The 18771-nt window shown below is 48.0% G+C and overlaps 1 protein-coding gene across 4 annotated transcripts in view; it reads right to left on the bottom strand.

The window, feature by feature from the left end:
• LOC146024343 (uncharacterized) overlaps positions 1 to 14675 on the bottom strand; it is a 41087-nt gene extending 26412 nt beyond the window's left edge. The window contains exons 1-2 of one of the 4 annotated variants that reach the window (XM_083155440.1): positions 14449 to 14673; positions 3155 to 3361 (exon numbers count right to left, since the gene is read on the bottom strand). The gene's annotated coding sequence lies outside the window, so the exon portion shown is untranslated. The other 3 variants (XM_083155441.1, XM_083155443.1, XM_083155442.1) reach the window with 3 other exon arrangements.
• Between the last annotated feature and the right edge of the window lie 4096 nt (positions 14676 to 18771).

The raw sequence follows: 18771 nt of genomic DNA, 5'->3' as shown, positions 1-18771 counted from the left end.
TGCTGTAATTCCGCAGCAGACAATGGAACCATATAAATACATCGGACCTATCAGGAAATAATGAATTCCGTCTCGCTGTCCAGAATGATTTCCTACACCGCAGTAATTCAGGCAAATTGTCACCACTACGAGACGCTGTACATTATCAATAGCCGTAGATTTCCGAGTTGTCACCAGGCGTATTCTAAATACTGTTTTCTTATTGCCTCTATCACTATCCTGCGCCAAACATTTCACACTTGTACATTATTCCCTATGTAAATCAGCCAGCAAGGGCGTCACAATATCCCAGTACCTCCTCGTGGTTAATGTATTGCTGGGGGGGGGGGGGGGGGGGGGGGGGGCTGACTCCTGAGGTTACACAGCAGCTCCCTACGGGCACCTTGGGGCGTCGCAATATCCCAGTACCTCCCGGTGGTTAATGTATTGCTGGGGGGGGGGGGGGGGTGTCTGACTCCTGAGGTTACACAGCAGCTCCCTACCGGCACCTTGGAGCGAACACTCTAAGTTCCTCTCTAGGGGTAGAAATTCTCCTTGCACGGGTGAGAATAATTCCACATCTTTCCCACAGTTAAATATTAAAAATAGAAATTGAAATATCATAAAGAAACGTAATGCATTTTTAAAAATTACCAAACAATTTTTATGGATCAGGTAATAGCGATACCTAGGAGAATAACTGGTAAAATGGGGGAACTAGAGACCCTAGTTTTGGAGGAAGATTCTGATCTCATAGGTATTACCGAAACTTGGTGGGATGAATCACATAAGTGGTAGGCTAATATAGAGGTTTACAAAAAGGGGGGAGGGGGGGGGGTATGTTTATATGTTAAACCATCCTTAATACCATAGGGAAGACCTATACCAGAGCACAATGGGGTTGGTAGAATCGGTATGGGTAGAAATCACAGATAACAATAAGGGGAATAATGCGGCCGTGACGGACATGTGAGGGGCGGGCAGCTGACATCCCCGCCCACTTCCTCCAGAGCGGACACACATATGTAAGGTTGCTCAGAGCACCCTTACATGTGTGTGCTCCTTCCACATCTTCCGATAGTCGGCCATTGAAAGATGTGGGAGGGTCCCAGTGGCTGCGAATAGATGTTTATGTAAAACATCCATTGGCAGCCAGTGCAAACGTACGCGCCTTGTAAATGTTGGTCGGCGTACCGCTATTCTCAAGGCGGGGTCTGGTTCTCTCGCGAGGATGCGAATTCGCTGCTGAGCAAATGAACCAGAATAACCCCCAAAATGTGTTCTGCTGGCGTTATCCTTAGTTCCTAATTGGCGCACAGTCCGCAACCTCCAGGCGGAAGTATGGGATACACATATGCAGACCAGGTGTTAATAATTAGCAGCCGTCATTAATCACTTAGAAGTGTATTAGATCCGTCATGGAATGATAATTCTACGCTTATTCCAGGGAATGTAGAACAACCCGCGTCTCATATGTTTATTCTAAAATGTATTAATATAGCACCAATAATAGCGCAGGAAGCGCTTCTGATTTTGAGAACACTGGGCGCACGCTGATTGCCTGAATCTCAGCCAATCAGCGTGCGGCCAGTGTTTTCAAAATCAGAAGCACTTTCCGCGCCGCCGCCCGTCGGATAGCGCGCTAGACTAGTTATTTTCAAGACACTGCAGGGACCCGCCAACTCACTACACAGCGCCACAGGTACCCCTCTCCCTGCGCCTTCTAGACAGCGCCGCAGGTACACCCGCACGGACCCCCTACACACACCCCACTGCACCCACAAGGAGGGGGGAGCTGGGCGCAGTCCCCCAGGCGCCCACACTTATACCCCTTTTACACCAAAATCCCTGGTCGGACCCTGGTCTTTGAACATGGAAGTTTTCAGGGTTGGATCCAGCTTCATACCCCATTTACACAGCACTGTGACCCAGTTCTGCGCCGTTTACACTGAACCTGGGTCAGCACTGCTTTTCCCTATTTAGGATAAACTGCCAGCCAACCTTCCCTCAATGATTTAAAATAAAAATTAAAAGACATGACTAGTTAGCATTGAAGAATGTTGGTTTGTTTATTTAGTAAAATATTTTTAAAAAAGTTTTATTCAGTGCTCAAGCGCACATAGCGGTATAAAAGTGCAGCATCTCCCATGTGCTCTCCCAGCCCCTTCCCCTGCAGCAGCAGACCAAATCTCCCATGTGCTCCCCCCAGCCCCCCCCCCCAAATAATAATAATAATAATATTGCATCCAATTATGATTTCTGTGTGCACTGCACGTATCCTTCCTGGCCGCTGTCTTTTGCCACTGCAGTGCACTGTGGAAAGGCGTCCAGCACTTCTGGTATCCTTTCAGCACTACCCGGATGTCCCAACCTGGGTTGGGACCATTTACATCGCCCATGACCCAGGTCCAACCAGTGTTCAACCCTGGTCAGGACCTGGGTAGGAGACCAGTGTTACTGGACCTGGGTTGACCCCTTTTACACCAACGCTGACCTGGGTCCGACCTGGGTCCAACCTGGGTTATTCCTTGGAGTAAAAGGGGTATAAGTCAGCGCCTCCCTGCCGTCGCGGGGGCTGCGGCACCATAGTTACACCACTGCCCCTGGCCTAACCCTAACTCCTGAACCCCTCCATCTAAACATAACAACTACCCTCTCCTTTAAGTTCCAAACCATAACCCTCAATCCCCACACCTTAATACTAAACGACCCCTGACACCACCACCACCACCACCACCACCACCACCCCCCCAGGCCTAACACTAATGTGCCTGGCACATATACAAACTGCATATAATGGAGTTTGTGGATTACTTACTATTACCAGCAGCATGGCTCGTGTGTATTGTCACCATTACAATGAAACAGTCGCCCAGATCAGCTCTCAGGGCCTCCGAGAGTAACATAATCCACAGAGATGTTAGCACCGCTCCTGTGTAACCGGTGTGTCCTTGGCCTGTTCCATTGTCAGGAGACTTGTGTGGATATTGTGTAACAAATCATTGCTGATACAAAGAAGACAATGGCACGACCAGATATAACCGGAGAGCGATGATAATGCTTCGTTCCTAGTAATAAGTGTTTATCCCTCGCCTCACCTTATATTTCCCAGGGGTTATAGAATTAACTATTAACAACATGTTTCTTAAAAAGGAATAAAATAAATAACAAAAACCTGTTCTCTCAGATACATGCAGATGGGTCCCAGGTCATCTGTAGCGCCGGCACGCTGAGAAAACCTCTCTCGGGATTGCGGGACAGGGAAGCGCGAGTGTCTCACACGCAGGTGCGCCTCATTTGGATCGGGAATAGTGCTAATAAGCATGGCCCCATACTGTATGTAACCAATGTGAGCACCACCACCAGGAAATCCGTCCTCTGTCTGTATCAGAGCAAAGACAAAAGCCACAAATCAGCCTCTAACAGACATCTCAAAGACTGCATCAGATAAATGACAGCTGAACGCTTATTGGCTGCTTTAATGCAACTTCTCCCTGATTTCAGTAAATAATAATTAATAAAACTGGTAATTTACCCAATCATTTTTATTGCAAGGGCATTTTTTTCATGCATTGGAAATGTTTTACAGCTTGCCTAACATACAGTATTGTCTTCATAAGAAAAGCATTGATTTGGATAAATCATGTCAGAAAATGTAAAAATGTAAACTGGTATATAGAAAATGTCTATCACAAAATTCTCTAAAAAAAGTAGGTACAAAAGTTTGTTGGAAGCTGCTAGTGTTCCCTTTTATGTGTTTCATTGCTACAGACAACATCCCCAGCTCCAGAAAAAATACATTTGTTTATATTATATTATATTACATTACTGTCACCTATCCATCAATAGTGCAATTCCCGTCACCTGCCACAGTTATTCCCATCACCTGGATCACCTGCCACAGTTATTCCGGTCACCTGGATCATCTGCCAGTTATTCCCGTCACCTGGATCATCTGCCACAGTTATTCCGGTCACCTGGATCATCTGCCAGTTATTCCCGTCACCTGGATCATCTGCCACAGTTATTCCCATCACCTGGATCATCTGCCACAGTTATTCCCATCACCTGCATCACCCGCCACAGTTATTCCCGTCACCTGGATCACCTGCCACAGTTATTCCCGTCACCTGCATCACCTGCCAGTTATTCCCGTCACCTGTATCATCTGCCACAGTTATTCTCATCACCTGGATCATCTGCCACAGTTATTCCCATCACCTGCATCACCCGCCACAGTTATTCCCATCACCTGCATCACCTGCCAGTTATTCCCGTCACCTGGATCATCTGCCACAGTTATTCCCATCACCTGGATCATCTGCCACAGTTATTCCCATCACCTGCATCACCCGCCACAGTTATTCCCGTCACCTGCATCACCTGCCACAGTTATTCCCGTCACCTGCATCACCTGCCAGTTATTCCCGTCACCTGTATCATCTGCCACAGTTATTCCCATCACCTGGATCACCTGCCACAGTTATTCCCGTCACCTGCATCACCTGCCAGTTATTCCCGTCACCTGGATCATCTGCCACAGTTATTCCCATCACCTGGATCATCTGCCACAGTTATTCCCATCACCTGCATCACCCGCCACAGTTATTCCGGTCACCTGGATCACCTGCCAGTTATTCCCTTCACCTGGATCACCTGCCACAGTTATTCCCGTCACCTGCATCACCCGCCACAATTGTTCCTGTCACCTGGATCACCTGCCACAGTTATTCCTGTCACCTGGATCACCTGCCACAGTTATTCCCGTCACCTGGATCACCTGCCAGTTACTCCCGTCACATGGATCACCTGCCACAGTTATTCCCGTCACCTGCATCACCTGCCACAATTGTTCCCGTCACCTAGATCATCCGCCACAGTTATTCCCGTCACCTGGATCACCTGCCACAGTTATTCCCGTCACCTGGATCACCTGCCAGTTACTCCCGTCACCTGGATCACCTGCCACAGTTACTCCTGTCACCTGGATCACCTGCCACAGTTATTCCCGTCACCTAGATCACCTGCCACAGTTATTCCCGTCACCTGCATCACCCGCCACAATTATTCCCGTCACCTGGATCATCTGCCACAGTTATTCCCGTCACCTGGATGATCTGCCACAGTTATTCCCGTCACCTGGATCATCTGCCACGGTTATTCCCGTCACCTGGATCATCTGCCACAGTTATTCCGGTCACCAAGACCATCTACAAATCTTGAGCAATTAAAGCATACCGCGGCACATTGTCATGTTAAGTATCGAAATTAAATCAATAGAAGATAGGGTACTTGTTTCCTAGCACGGCGCCCACGATATTAAGTTGTATGACATTGAATCGCATTGCATGCCATATGCCCACATGCGATGCGATTTTAAATTGTATAAGAACCTATACGATTTTTAATTGTATAAGCACCCTAATGGGTGCTTACAATGTTAAAGGCACCCCCACGCCACCCCCACTATCAACACCAACCTGAAGTGCGGCGAGCGCAGCGAGGCCACAAGGGGTGCTGGTACGCGCCCTCCAACCTTTTCATATCCCCACTATCCACGTCGGCGTGGAGTTGATTTTATATAGTGTGGCTAGCGCAGCGTGCCACCGAGCCCGAAGCGTGGCAAGCACGGCAAGCCCCGCGAGGGGACGCGTATTACTTTACATGTATTCCGCATCCCCTCGCGGGGCTCGCTGCGCTCACCACGCTTCGGGCCCGATGGCACGCTGCGCTCGCCACACTATATAAAATCAACTCCACGCCGACGTGGATAGTGGGGGTATGAAAAGGTCGGAGGACGTGTACCACCACCCCTCGCGGGCTCGCTACGCTTCAGGTTAGCGTTGATAGTGGGGGTGGCGTTGGGGGTGCTTTTAACATACTAAACACCCATTACGGGGCTTATACAATTAATTATCTTATAGGGGGCACATTTAACATTGAAAACACCCATTAGGGTGCTTATACAATTTTAAATCGTATACCATTGTATACGGCATACAATGGGATGGTATACAATTTAAAATTGTATAATATCGGCTGCCATCGCGTAACATCGCATCGCATACCATCGTATGCCTTATGGTCTGCGATGCGATGGGTGCCGTGCTAGGAAACAAGTACCGAAGATAGTTTTTCGTGGTCAGTTTTTGCTCAACTGAATGATTAACAGCATGAATTCTGACCAGTTCTGCCTGCTGCAGTATTGTATAACATGTCTCCTACAGGGTCAGTGAGTGTAACCTGCACCTGGCGGGTCAGTGAGTATGTGTAACCTGTGCCTGGCGGGGTCAGTGAGTATGTGTAACCTGTGCCTGGCGGGGTCAGTGAGTATATGTAATCTGTGCCTGGCGGGGTCAGTGAGTATGTGTAACCTGTGCCTGGCGGGGTCAGTGAGTATGTGTAACCTGTGCCTGGCGGGGTCAGTGAGTATGTGTAACCTGTGCCTGGCGGGGTCAGTGAGTATGTGTAACCTGTGCCTGGCGGGGTCAGTGAGTATGTGTAACCTGTGCTTGGCGGGTCAGTGAGTATGTGTAACCTGTGCCTGGCGGGGTCAGTGAGTATGTGTAACCTGTGCCTGGCGGGGTCAGTGAGTATGTGTAACCTGTGCCTGGCGGGTCAGTGAGTATGTGTAACCTGTGCCTGGCGGGGTCAGTGAGTATGTGTAACCTGTGCCTGGCGGGGTCAGTGAGTATGTGTAACCTGCACCTGGCGGGTCAGTGAGTATGTGTAATCTGCACTTGGCGGGGTCAGAGAGTATGTGTAACCTGTGCCTGGCGGGGTCAGTGAGTATGTGTAACCTGCACCTGGCGGGTCAGTGAGTATGTGTAATCTGCACCTGGCGGGGTCAGTGAGTATGTATAACTTGCACCTGGCGGGTCAGTGATTGTGTGTAAAATGCGCCTGGTGGGGTCAGTGAGTATGTGTAACCTGCATCTGTCGGGGTAAGTGAGTGTGTGTAACCTGCATCTGTCAGGGTAAGTGAGTATGTGTAACCTGCACCAGGCGGGTCAGTGAGTATGTGTAACCTGCACCTGGCGGGTCAGTGAGTGTGTGTAACCTGCACCAGGTGTGTCAGTGAGTATGTGTAACCTGCACCAGGCGGGTCAGTGAGTATGTGTAACCTGCACCAGGCGGGTCAGTGATTGTGTGTAAAATGTGCCTGGTGGGGTCAGTGAGTATGTGTAACCTGCATCTGTCGGGTCAGTGAGTATGTGTAACCTGCGCCTGGCGGGGTCAGTGAGTATGTGTAACCTGCACCAGGCGGGTCAGTGAGTATGTGTAACCTGCACCAGGCGGGTCAGTGAGTATGTGGAACCTGCAACTGGCATGGTCAGTGAGTGTGTGTAACCCGCACCAGGTGTGTCAGTGAGTATGTGTAACCTGCACCAGGCGGGTCAGTGAGTGTGTGTAACCCGCACCAGGTGTGTCAGTGAGTATGTGTAACCTGCACCAGGCGGGTCAGTGAGTATGTGTAACCTGCGCCTGGCGGGTCAGTGATTGTGTGTAACCTGTACCTGGCAGACTTTTTTTACACGTGCCTGAGTGTCCTCCTCCTCCCTGCACTGTAAGTCCTCTTAGTAGCAGCACAATCCGGCTGGGTAAGAAAGAGGGGGACCCGCTGTGCATCGCTGGCACAACGCAAAGGACAGCTCTTAACCACAAGAGCTGTCCTTTTCCATAATTATTGCATATGTTAGTGCATATGCGATAATTATGTCAGCGGTAGTCAGCGATGTGCGGCGAAGTGGGGGCGCAGATGTTAGAGCATCCCGCCCAAAGCACTTTTTGGATTTCCATCTATCGGACGGAACTGCCCCCAAACATTCCCTGGGACAAGGTGTGTAAGACAGAATCTACTATTCCGTATACAGTACTTAAGCCTTAAGCAAATATACTCTGGATACTTGTATAATTTCCTTACTAGTTCCCCGTCTGTCAAAATGACAAAACAATAATGACAGCACCTGCTCTATGGGGTAGTGTGTATGGGAAGGGGATCACTATAGAGAATAAACGTAGACTAGTTATCAGAGACTAATTCTAACTAGAAGAGGACATTCAGGAGGTGACCCAGGAATATATTGTATCTGATTGCCATGTGCAAGTCCTTTATCTTACACTAGATCAATACACTGTAATTATTACTAATCGATAATGAACTGGATGGACATGTGTGATCTCTAACCTTACTAATGTGACTATGTACAGATGTTTTCTTTTATATCAAGCATCCATACATCATGTCATGTGCCTGGCAACTCACGCTCTGCCATGTTGCTTCTTGGCATTGTAATTCACCTACTGCTTTATTAAGTCATATTGTAACACAACATGAGAAAAGCTGGAGAGTGTAATAACATGTTTTGTACATGCATCAATTTGCAAGTTTAGACTGTCGTGGCTTTTGCTGATTCCCCGAAGGAACCTGTAGTGTAATTTGAATCTGGGTAAGGAAAATTGGCAGCTGCAAATCATTTTCACTTTATCATCAGCATACTATACAGTAATTATTATTTATTTTTTTATTTATTTTTGGGAAGAGGCGCTCACAAAGCATTTCACAAAGAGTAAATGGTAATGACACCTCTTTTTACAAGAAGAGACGCTCCCATATCATTTCACACACTGAGCTTAATTCAGGTTCAGTAATGTTTGGCTCTTGAACTCTCTTTATTTGGTAATCTACTATAGGCACCTCTGCATAGCTTTGACTAGTATAGTGATGCTACGTCCCAAAGCTGCAGTATAGTGATGCTACGTCCCAAAGCTGCATTGGATGCTAAACCGGCTGATTGGAAAGTGGTAAAGAGACCTCTGTACTGTTCTTGTTTAACATAATGCACTACAGGTGTAACAGGTTAGGTATGATGCACCGACGGTCAGAATCCCGACAGGTTGTGGAGCACAAAATAGCCCATTGTGGGCTCGGTGCACTTGCCACACTGGGGGCTCGTGGCTCACTTCACTCACCACAGGTTCTATTCTGCCTCTATGGGGGTCATGGATCCCATGAGGGAGAATAGCCCCTGTTGGTCAGGAAAGTGTCTGGCAGTCGGACAGTTGGGATTCTGATGTTGGTATACTGACCGTCAGGATACTGACTGTCAGCGAATTATCCGGCACCCGGTTTAACTGCTCCAACTTAAAGCTAGGATACAATGCAAAGACACTTTACATTGCCGGCCCCCCCAGGGTTTGAATATATCTTAAGGAGAATTGACAGCTGCAAATCTTTTTATTTTATCAGCACACTATACAGTCATTATTATTACTTGTATAATTAGTTATTTATTATTATTATTATCATACCTCCCAACTGTCACGATTTCCGCGGGAACGTCCCGATATTCGGGGACGTTCCCGCGTCCCGCCCGGGGCCGCCATTGTCCCGCGGTGGGGGGGACTGTTGGGAGCCCCCCCAGCTTGCCGAGAATAGACGCTGTGCGCATGCGCACAGCATCTATTCAGCACCGACGAGCGGCGAAAACGGGGCGTGGCCGGAGTTCGCGTCACCCCGTGAGGCCACGCCCCCTTTTCTCGAGGCCACGCCGCGCGAACGTCCCGACCTCCCAACTTCAAAAGTTGGGAGGTATGTTATTATTATTATTATTATTATTATCATTATTATTATCATTAATATTATTATTATTATTAATTTCATTATTATTATTATTATTAGAGATACTCGCACAGGATTTCACACAGTGAGCTTAATTCAGGTTAAATCATGTTTGGCTACTCTTCTGAACTCTCTTCATACTGGCTCAAATTACTATAGGCACTTTGGCTCAAGCTAAAAGTTGAGCACACAGAAATTACATTTATGTTCAATAATGTTCAACTCTGCTGAACTATCTCCACACTGTCACAAGCTGCTGTAGGTACTACAGACCAAGCTTTGACTTCTACAGTTACGCTACTGTATGTCCCCAATCTGTATTAGATGCTAAACCTCCTGATCAGCAAGTGGTAAAGGGGCCTCTTTTTTGCAGAAGAGATGCTCACACAGCATTTCATACAGTGAGCTCAATTCAGGTTCATTCATATTTAACTACTCTGCTGAACTATCTCCACACTGTCACAAGCTGCTGTAGGTACTACAGACCAAGTTTTGATTTCTACAGTTACTACAGTTATCAGCGAGTGGTAAAGACACCTCCGTTCTTCTCTGTAAAAGCCTTGTCTGTGATATGCACCACATGTGTAATGGCTCCAACTTAAGGTACAGTATTTGATATAGTGGTTAAAGCAAAGTTTTACATGAAGGGAAACATCAAGAAAGACAATTCATATATTGGTGAAAATAACACTTTATAAAGACATGAAACGGATTCGGTATGAAATCCCGACAGGGTCAAAATCCCAAATTGGTCATAATACCGACCAGGACAAAATTCCGACATTTAAAATCCCAACAAGGACAAAATCCCGACATTTAAAATCCCGACAGGGTCAAAATACCGACATATAGAATGTACAGGTGAAACAGTCTACATGACTTTCCGTCGAAAGGTCGCGAGGTCGACATGGGTTTTTTCACTGTTTTTTTTACCCGAATCTCGACACAGTCGACATGGACACAGTTGGAAGTGAACCGCAGCCCCTTGCATCGCTCGCTTTGCTCGCAATGCTTCGGGCACACTATTTTATTCTCCCACCATGCCCTAGTGGATAGTAGGGCATGAAATACCGCCTGTCGGCACATGTCGGCTCAAAAAAACAGTGAAAAAACCCATGTCGACCCATGTTGACTGTTTCAACTGTACATTCTATATGTCAGTATTTTGACCTTGTCGGGATTGTAAATGTCGGGATTTTGTCCTGGTCGGTATTATGACCCATTCGGGATTTTGACCGTCGGGATTTTGACTGTATCCCTACGAAACATCCTTTGTAACTTGCATTTTTCTGCTTTCGCTTCAAATGTTATGTTTAAAAATAGGTTTTGTTTTTTAAAGATGATTACGTTCCAAATTACAATTTGTTTTGCAGGACCTCAGCAAAGTGATTTACTGGCTCCAAATCACAGAACTCCCCACATCTGTGTATGTCCTATGGACAGTAATATTTCTGAATACATAAATAATGTGCATGAGGCTAAAGCTCCCATACGTTACATCAAAGCTATTCAGAGAATGTTATATGATTTATTTGCTGTCATATTTCTCAGAAAAGCGAAACTACGTTATGTCTGTTCACAAACACCCTCTCAGTTACAGACCGATGTGACTGACCCCAGGGGGCATTAATCACAGTCTGCTGTGTGTACTGCTGATTATTGTGTAACCTCAAGGAGCCAGTGATGGGAGAACCGGCACTGACTTATTGCAGCCACACAAACTAACTAATTATATTGTTTTCTGCAATCCTATATATCATTCCAATCTATTGATATTTTCTGCAGAAACCCTTCTTCTCTATTCTATGGTAGTATAAGCATGGCTTATGGGGGCCTGATTCCGCATAGATCACTATCAAACAGTGCACAAAGCCATAATGAGAGAATAAACACCCGCGTGGTGGTGATACTCCTCATGTTAGGGTGAGACCTGTCCAGGCGGTGTTGTTCATGTTAGGGTGAGAACTGTCCAGGTGGTGTTACTCCTCATGTTAGGGTGAGAACTGTCCAGGTGGTGTTACTCCTCATGTTAGGGTGAGAACTGTCCAGGTGGTGTTACTCCGCATGTTAGGGAGAGACCTGTCCAGGCGGTGTTGCTCATGTTACGGTGAGAACCGTCCAGGTGGTGTTCCTCCTTGTGCTAGGGTGAGAACCTTCCATGTGTGTAACTCCTCATGTTAGGGTGAGAACTGTCCAGGTGCTCTTACTGCTCATTTTAGAGTAAGACCAGTCCAGGTGGTGATACTTTTCATTTTAGGGTCAGAACCATCGAGGTGGTGTTACTCCTCAAATTAGGGTGAGAACCATCCAGGTGCTGTTACTCCTCATGTTAGAGTGACAACTGTCCAGGTGCTCTTACTCCTGATGTTAGAGTAAGAACCGCTTAGGTAGTGTTCCTCCTCATGTTAGGGTAAGAACCATCCAGGTGCTGTTACTCCTCATGTTAGGGTGAGACCTGCCCAGGTGGTGATACTCCTCATGTTAGGGTGAGAACCGCCAAGTGGTGTTCCTCCTCATGTTAGGGTAAGAACCATCCAGGTGGTGTTACTCCTCATGTTAGGGTGAGAACCGCTAAGTGGTGTTACTCCTCACGTTTGGGTGAGAACCATCCAGTTGGTGTTACTGATCATGTTAGGGTGAGAAACATTCAGGTGGTGTTCCTCCTCATGTTAGGGTGACAACCGTCCAGGTGGTGATACTCCTCATGTTAGGGTGAGAACCATCCAGGTGGTGTTACTCCTCATGTCAGGGTGAGAACCATCCAGGTGCTGTTACTCCTCATGTTAAGGTGACAACCGTCCAGGTGGTGATACTTCTCATGTTAGGGTGAGAACTGCCAAGTGGTGTTACTCCTCATGTTTGGGTGAGAACCATCCAGGTGCTGTTCCTCCTCATGTTAGGGTGAGACCTGCCCAGGTGGTGTTCCTCCTCATGTTAGGGTGACAACCGTCCAGGTGGTGTTCCTCCTCATGTTAGGGTGAGACCTGCCCAGGTGGTGTTCCTCCTCATGTTAAGGTGACAACCGTCCAGGTGGTGATACTTCTCATGTTAGGGTGAGAACTGCCAAGTGGTGTTACTCCTCATGTTTGGGTGAGAACCATCCAGGTGCTGTTCCTCCTCATGTTAGGGTGAGACCTGCCCAGGTGGTGATACTCCTCATGTTAGGGTGAGAACCACCAAGTGGTGTTCCTCCTCATGTTAGGGTGACAACCGTCCAGGTGGTGATACTCCTCATGTTTGGGTGAGAACCATCCAGGTGCTGTTCCTCCTCATGTTAGGGTGAGAACCATCCAGGTGGTGTTACTCCTCATGTTAGGGTGAGACCTGCCCAGGTGGTGATACTCCTCATGTTAGGGTGAGAACCGCCAAGTGGTGTTCCTCCTCATGTTAGGGTGACAACCGTCCAGGTGGTGATACTTCTCATGTTTGGGTGAGAACCATCCAGGTGCTGTTCCTCCTCATGTTAGGGTGAGAACCATCCAGCTGCTGTTCCTCCTCATGTTAGGGTGAGACCTGCCCATGTGGTGTAACTCCTCCTGTTAGGGTGAGAACCGCTTAGGTAGTGTTCTTTCTCATGATAGGGTAAGAACATGGGGGTGGGCACTTTCTTGTGGGCGGTGGCCTTCTACTTGCAGTGCATTGTGATTCCTCAGATTAGCGATCTGTTCTGAATTAGGCCCATAATCTCCTGGGAGGGATCCCAGTCTAAAAATTTTACTTTTCTGGACTGCTTATATTGCCGTCCTCTACCGCAGCGGAGGAAGCGAGTGAGGGGAACCAGATCGGGGAACCAGCAAACTGAAATTTGCAAGTAAAATATTTCAATAATGCCGACACGTTGTCTTTTATCGCCAGACACCCTCTGCGTAGAAACACATGAATACAGCTTCCGTACTGATACTATAACAATAGCAGAGACAGACTATGGATGTATTTCCCTCTCCGCACTCCGCTGTACTCCTGTTCTGGCGTATTCCCATCTCTGCGCCGTGTGTGGGTGGGCGGCAGACGTGTGTGTGCTGTGTTTGGGAGATTATGGAGCATGTAAAGTGTTTATTGATCCTGCACAATACCTGTCTCCCATACAAAGCAGGATACACAATGGGGAGAGGCTGGGAAAGCTTGTCCGCAGCTAAAGGGATCAATGCGTGGACTCGGGTACATGAAGTGACAATACGCTGGTGAAAGGTTTATTCTGCGCTGCTCAACCTGGGCGCGTATGGGATTGATCCAGCGTGTGGCTCGCACAGATCATTATTCAGTGACAGTGTAATGTAGATGTGTACGTCTCGCAGGCAGACAACGGGAAGCGCTAATGAACCTCTGATCAGTCAATTAACAACGGAATGGAGGAAGAAGAGTTCTAGTTATGCACCAACTCCATTACAGTTCATGGCACCCCACCACCTATAAGAGGGTCCGCTGCTGTTGGGACAAGTACAGTGATGTCCGCTGAGAGGGGCTGTAATTAGCCCTCCGGCTGGTAGTAATGAGTCTCTCCCTGCTTTTGCCGCCATGCATCCTAATGTCATTATAATGCCTGGCGTTTATTCCCAGCAACACAATGGTGGGCGATTATTTCCCTGTCTGTCAGTGTGCACACACGTTCCCGGCACATTCATCAGGCAGAGCGGCAGCTCGCGTTGGTTACCAGGCACAGCGAGGAGATGAACCGTGCAATATGGAGGAGTAACAGTGAGAGGTGAGGTGTCGGCGGCACAGCCTGGTTATAAGAACGGCAGATGTGGGATTATCTGTGTGAGGATCAGGGTACATTTACTAACATGAGAGTTCTATGGAAGATGGGATGTTTATATAGTATCGTATAATGCTGATCACATACTCACTTCATTTTGCTGATTTGCCTCCTGCTGTGCTGCCCGGACCAGTGACACCTCCTCCCTAGCCCTGTACATCCCCTTCCGGGTGCAGGGAGGAGGAGGCGGAGCCCCCCAGCAGCCGGGGACAGATGGAGAGGGCCACTGGGGACCCACTCACCCCCACTGGCTGCTTCGCAAAAGTCAGCTCCTGCAAGAGTTAGAGCATATGCAATTAGTATCATTGCGGTAGCTGGCGGAGGAGTGGGCGGTAAGGGGCGGCGGGTGACAGTGCATTCCGACACCTAGCTGAGGAGGATGACCATGACTCAATGACATTAGTATAGGAGCAAAGAGGGGGTTAAGCAGGGACTTATATGCCAGGGGGTTGCGATGCTTATTTGGTCATTGCTAGAGGGTTTCTGGCTTTTTGCCAGGTGTTATATGCTTGTTGCTAGGGGTTACATGCTCAGAGCACACCAGTGCTCCAGAATCTTCCCTTCCAGATATCGCTGGGCAGAACAGATTTTAGTGGTCTAGTAGAGCCTTTTAGCATCTGTCTCCTAGAAGGCAGCGGTGGGCACTTTTGCAGATTCCATGCTGCCCATATGGAATCTGCAGAGACATCCCCGGTGCCACACTGCACCCCCCCCCCCCCCCCCACACACACACACACACACACACACACACACACTGAGAGCTGATCCATCTGTATGTATCTTATGTTTCAGAGAATTTCCCAGCTATTCCTATGTTTATCCTCAGTACCCCATGTTCCTGCCCCCAGTCACTGCCCCACTACCTGTTGCGTCCTGCCCTGGTGACGCCATTGCTGTGGAAGCATTGCGTACGAACGCGACATAATCCGATGACCGCCATCAGGCGTAGGTGACAGGGCCATATGGCAGCACAGATAATTCATCACAAGTCAGGAAAACTTGATGTGATTAATGTAATAGACGAGACGGGAGAGGACGCAGCCAAGAGACAAACACAGTAATAATATAATAGTACTTAACTTAAAAGGATCAGAACAATGACATTGGCGAATTCATTTGATGAGTTCTCCTGGGCCTGGGAGGAAGAAGAGCGCGAGCGCAGCGGCAGCAAATTCATTATCAGAGAATGATGATCAGTGGGATATCGGTACAGAGTACAGACTGCTGCTTGCGCACTGGTGGGACCATAGAAGGAATGCTAGCAGAAAACCCACAGCACAACAGTGTACCATAGCTAGGGATGGCCATCATTCTCATTGCCATCGATGGTTGCCATCGATGGCAATTCTGCAACTGGCCATCGATAGTGCTAAACTATGCAATGGATGACCATCGATATTTTTACATATCGATGGTCATCCATTGTGTTTGATTGATTGCCTGTGGGCCAATCAAAACATGGGGAGTGGGACTTCGTGGTTGTCAAGGGGCAGAGCTATGTTCCGTGTCCCGGCACTTTGGAAAAAAAAAAAAAGCGAACCATTGTTTTGCTGTTCCATCGATGGAGGGAAACATCTGGTTCCCCCCCATCGATGGCAAAAGTATTCAACATCGGCCATGAACCATCGATGATTTTGAATCGTCGATGGCCATCCCTAAACATAGCGATCCCATCCCCGCTCCGCCTGTCCTTAGCGGTGCACTGGTCTGTGCTAGGTGGTCAGGAAGGAGCGCAGTCCGGTTACGGTGGCACTGAGGTGTAGCATGGCGTCTGGCTTACGTTTCTTGGGCTGGGAATTATAATATATAATTTACAGTCAGAGTTACAGACATCTATACAGCTGCCGCCCACCTGCGCTCACTCTGCCACAAGTGAAGACGCAGCTGATGAACGCACAGTTCCGGGGGAAGCACAGTGCGGAACATATGGGGGGAAAAGTAGGCTGCTGTAAAGGGCTAATTCAGCCTCGTTCGATGGGCTGCGAATTTGCAGCAGGAGTGATTATCACATGGATTTTAGTGCGCATTCGCAAGCACACCATGTGATCAAAAGTCAGAAAGGGCCTATTAACGCATGAAAGCAAAAACCATCCAAAAAACTCCAGAATTGTTTTAGAGCCAATAAGTATGGAGATTATGCCTAATTTGGGGTAAGGCGGCTTGGACATAAAAAACACATTTACACATTTCCACTGGGTGCATGCAGCTACTGGTGATGTCATGTGCAAATTACATGACATCACTACCACTGGTATTGTGTCCGCTGGTGGCTGATGGGGTGTAAGGACACCACAAAGCTGAAAGGTTGAACCTAGTGTCGGACAATGGTATGCATTAAGTTCTGTGTACACAATGGCCCTTATTCAGATCTGATTGCAGTACAAATTTGCTCTCAAAAAGGGCAAAACCATGTGCAGGTGGGGCAGATGTAACATGTGCAGAGAGAGTTAGATTTGGGTTGGGTGTGTTGAAACTGAAATCTATATTGCATTATAGAAATAATGCAGCCAGTATTTACCCTGCACAGAAACAAAACAACTCACACAAATCTAACTCTCTCTGCACATGTTACATCTGCCCCACCTGCAGTGCACATGGTTTTGCCCATCTTGAGAACAAATTTGTACTGCGATCAGATCTGAATAAGGGCCAATGTGCGAATAATCACATCAGTCAGATTGCATTCATCTATGTACCAGCCAATCAGGGGTAAAGTTACTAAGATGAAAGTTCAGATTCTAACTATTATCTTCTAGAAGGTACACACTATATAAATAAGTAGAATCTGATTGGTTGCTATTGGCAATATCCTATCGTCAATATACGTTCATCTTAGTAAATTTACCCCTATGTGTTCCAAATATTTCCAGGATTCTGAATCCCCCAATATTGTTTCAATAACATAACACCCCCTGCCTGGCCGCGTGTCCCGTGATAGCGCCCGGTGACTCTCTTGCCGTAAAACATCTCAGACTTCTTTCCCTTATTGGTATCAGACAGCAATCTGTACGCGCCGTGTGTTTATGTGGAGATATTTAACATCCCCCCCCCCCCCCCCTCCTTCATCTTCTATTTTGGACACATTGCAAATAACATCAGCCTGATTTATGACTCGATGGTTCTGTTGTCTTCAAACGTTTTCCTTTCCTAAAACATTTAATCATTAGCTGAAAACATAAATATGAATAAACCATAAGTGTCAAATATGTCAGAGTAAATGGTTTACACCTCTCGTCCGGGAAAGCGGCTGTTTACGTTTGGCGAAGCTGAGAGCATGTGAAATATTATATAAGTGTTGCCAAACAGCGGAATGGGGGGGGGGGGGGGGGGGGGGCGCCGCGCTGAGAATGTGGGAGATTAACCAGAAAGAATGGATTTGTTTTAGTGCTGTTGTCAGAAGATGTATATCAGGACAGAAGAGAGGACAGAGAGGAGGACAGAGAGGAGGACAGAGAGGAGGACAGAAGGGAGGACAGAGAGGAGGACAGAAGGGAGGACAGAGAGGAGGACAGAGTGGAGGACAAGGTGGAGGACAGAGAGGAGGACAGAAGGGAGGACAGAGAGGAGGACAGAAGGGAGGACAGAGAGGAGGACAGAAGGGAGAACAGAAGGGAGGACAGAAGGGAGGACAGAGAGGAGGACAGAAGGGAGGACAGAAGGGAGGACAGAAGGGAGGACAGAGAAGAGGACAGAGTGGAGGACAAGGTGGAGGACAGAGAGGAGGACAGAAGGGAGGACAGAGAGGAGGACAGAGTATAGGACAGAGAGGAGGACAGAGTATAGGACATAGAGGAGGACAGAGTATAGGACAGAGAGGAGGACAGAGAGGTGGACAGAGGAGAGGACAGAGAGGAGGACACAGTGGAGGACAGAGAGGAGGACATAGGGGAGACAGAGAGGAGAACAGAGGGGGGACAGAGAGGAGGACAGAGGAGAAGACAGAGAGGAAGACGGATGGGAGGACAGAGGGGAAAACAGAGAGGAGGACAGAGAGGAGAGGACAGAGGAAGGACAGAGACGAGGACAGAAAGGAAAGGACAGAGAGGAGGACAGAGATGAGGACAGAGAGGAGGACAGATAGAAGGACAGAACAGAGGGGAGGACAGAGAGGAGAGGAGGACAGAGAGGAGGACAGAGGACAGAACAGAGAGGAGGACAGAACAGAGGGGAGTACAGAGAGGAGAACATAAGAGATGACAGAGGGGAGGACAGAGGAGAGGACAGAGGGGAGGACAGAGGGGAGCACAGAGATAAGGACATAGAGGAGGACAGAGAGGAGAAGAGGACAGTGAGGAGGACAGAGGAGAGGACAGAGAGGAGGAGAGGACAGAGGGGAGGACAGTGAGGAGAACAGAGGAGAGGACAGAGAGGAGTAGAGGACAGAGGGGAGGACAGAGAGAAGGACAGAGAGGAG

The sequence above is a fragment of the Crinia signifera genome, chromosome 1 (genome assembly GCF_055691185.1).
Source record: "Crinia signifera chromosome 1, ASM5569118v1, whole genome shotgun sequence".
Taxonomy (NCBI): Eukaryota; Metazoa; Chordata; class Amphibia; order Anura; family Myobatrachidae; genus Crinia; species Crinia signifera.
This window is presented reverse-complemented; position numbering and strand designations above follow the sequence as displayed.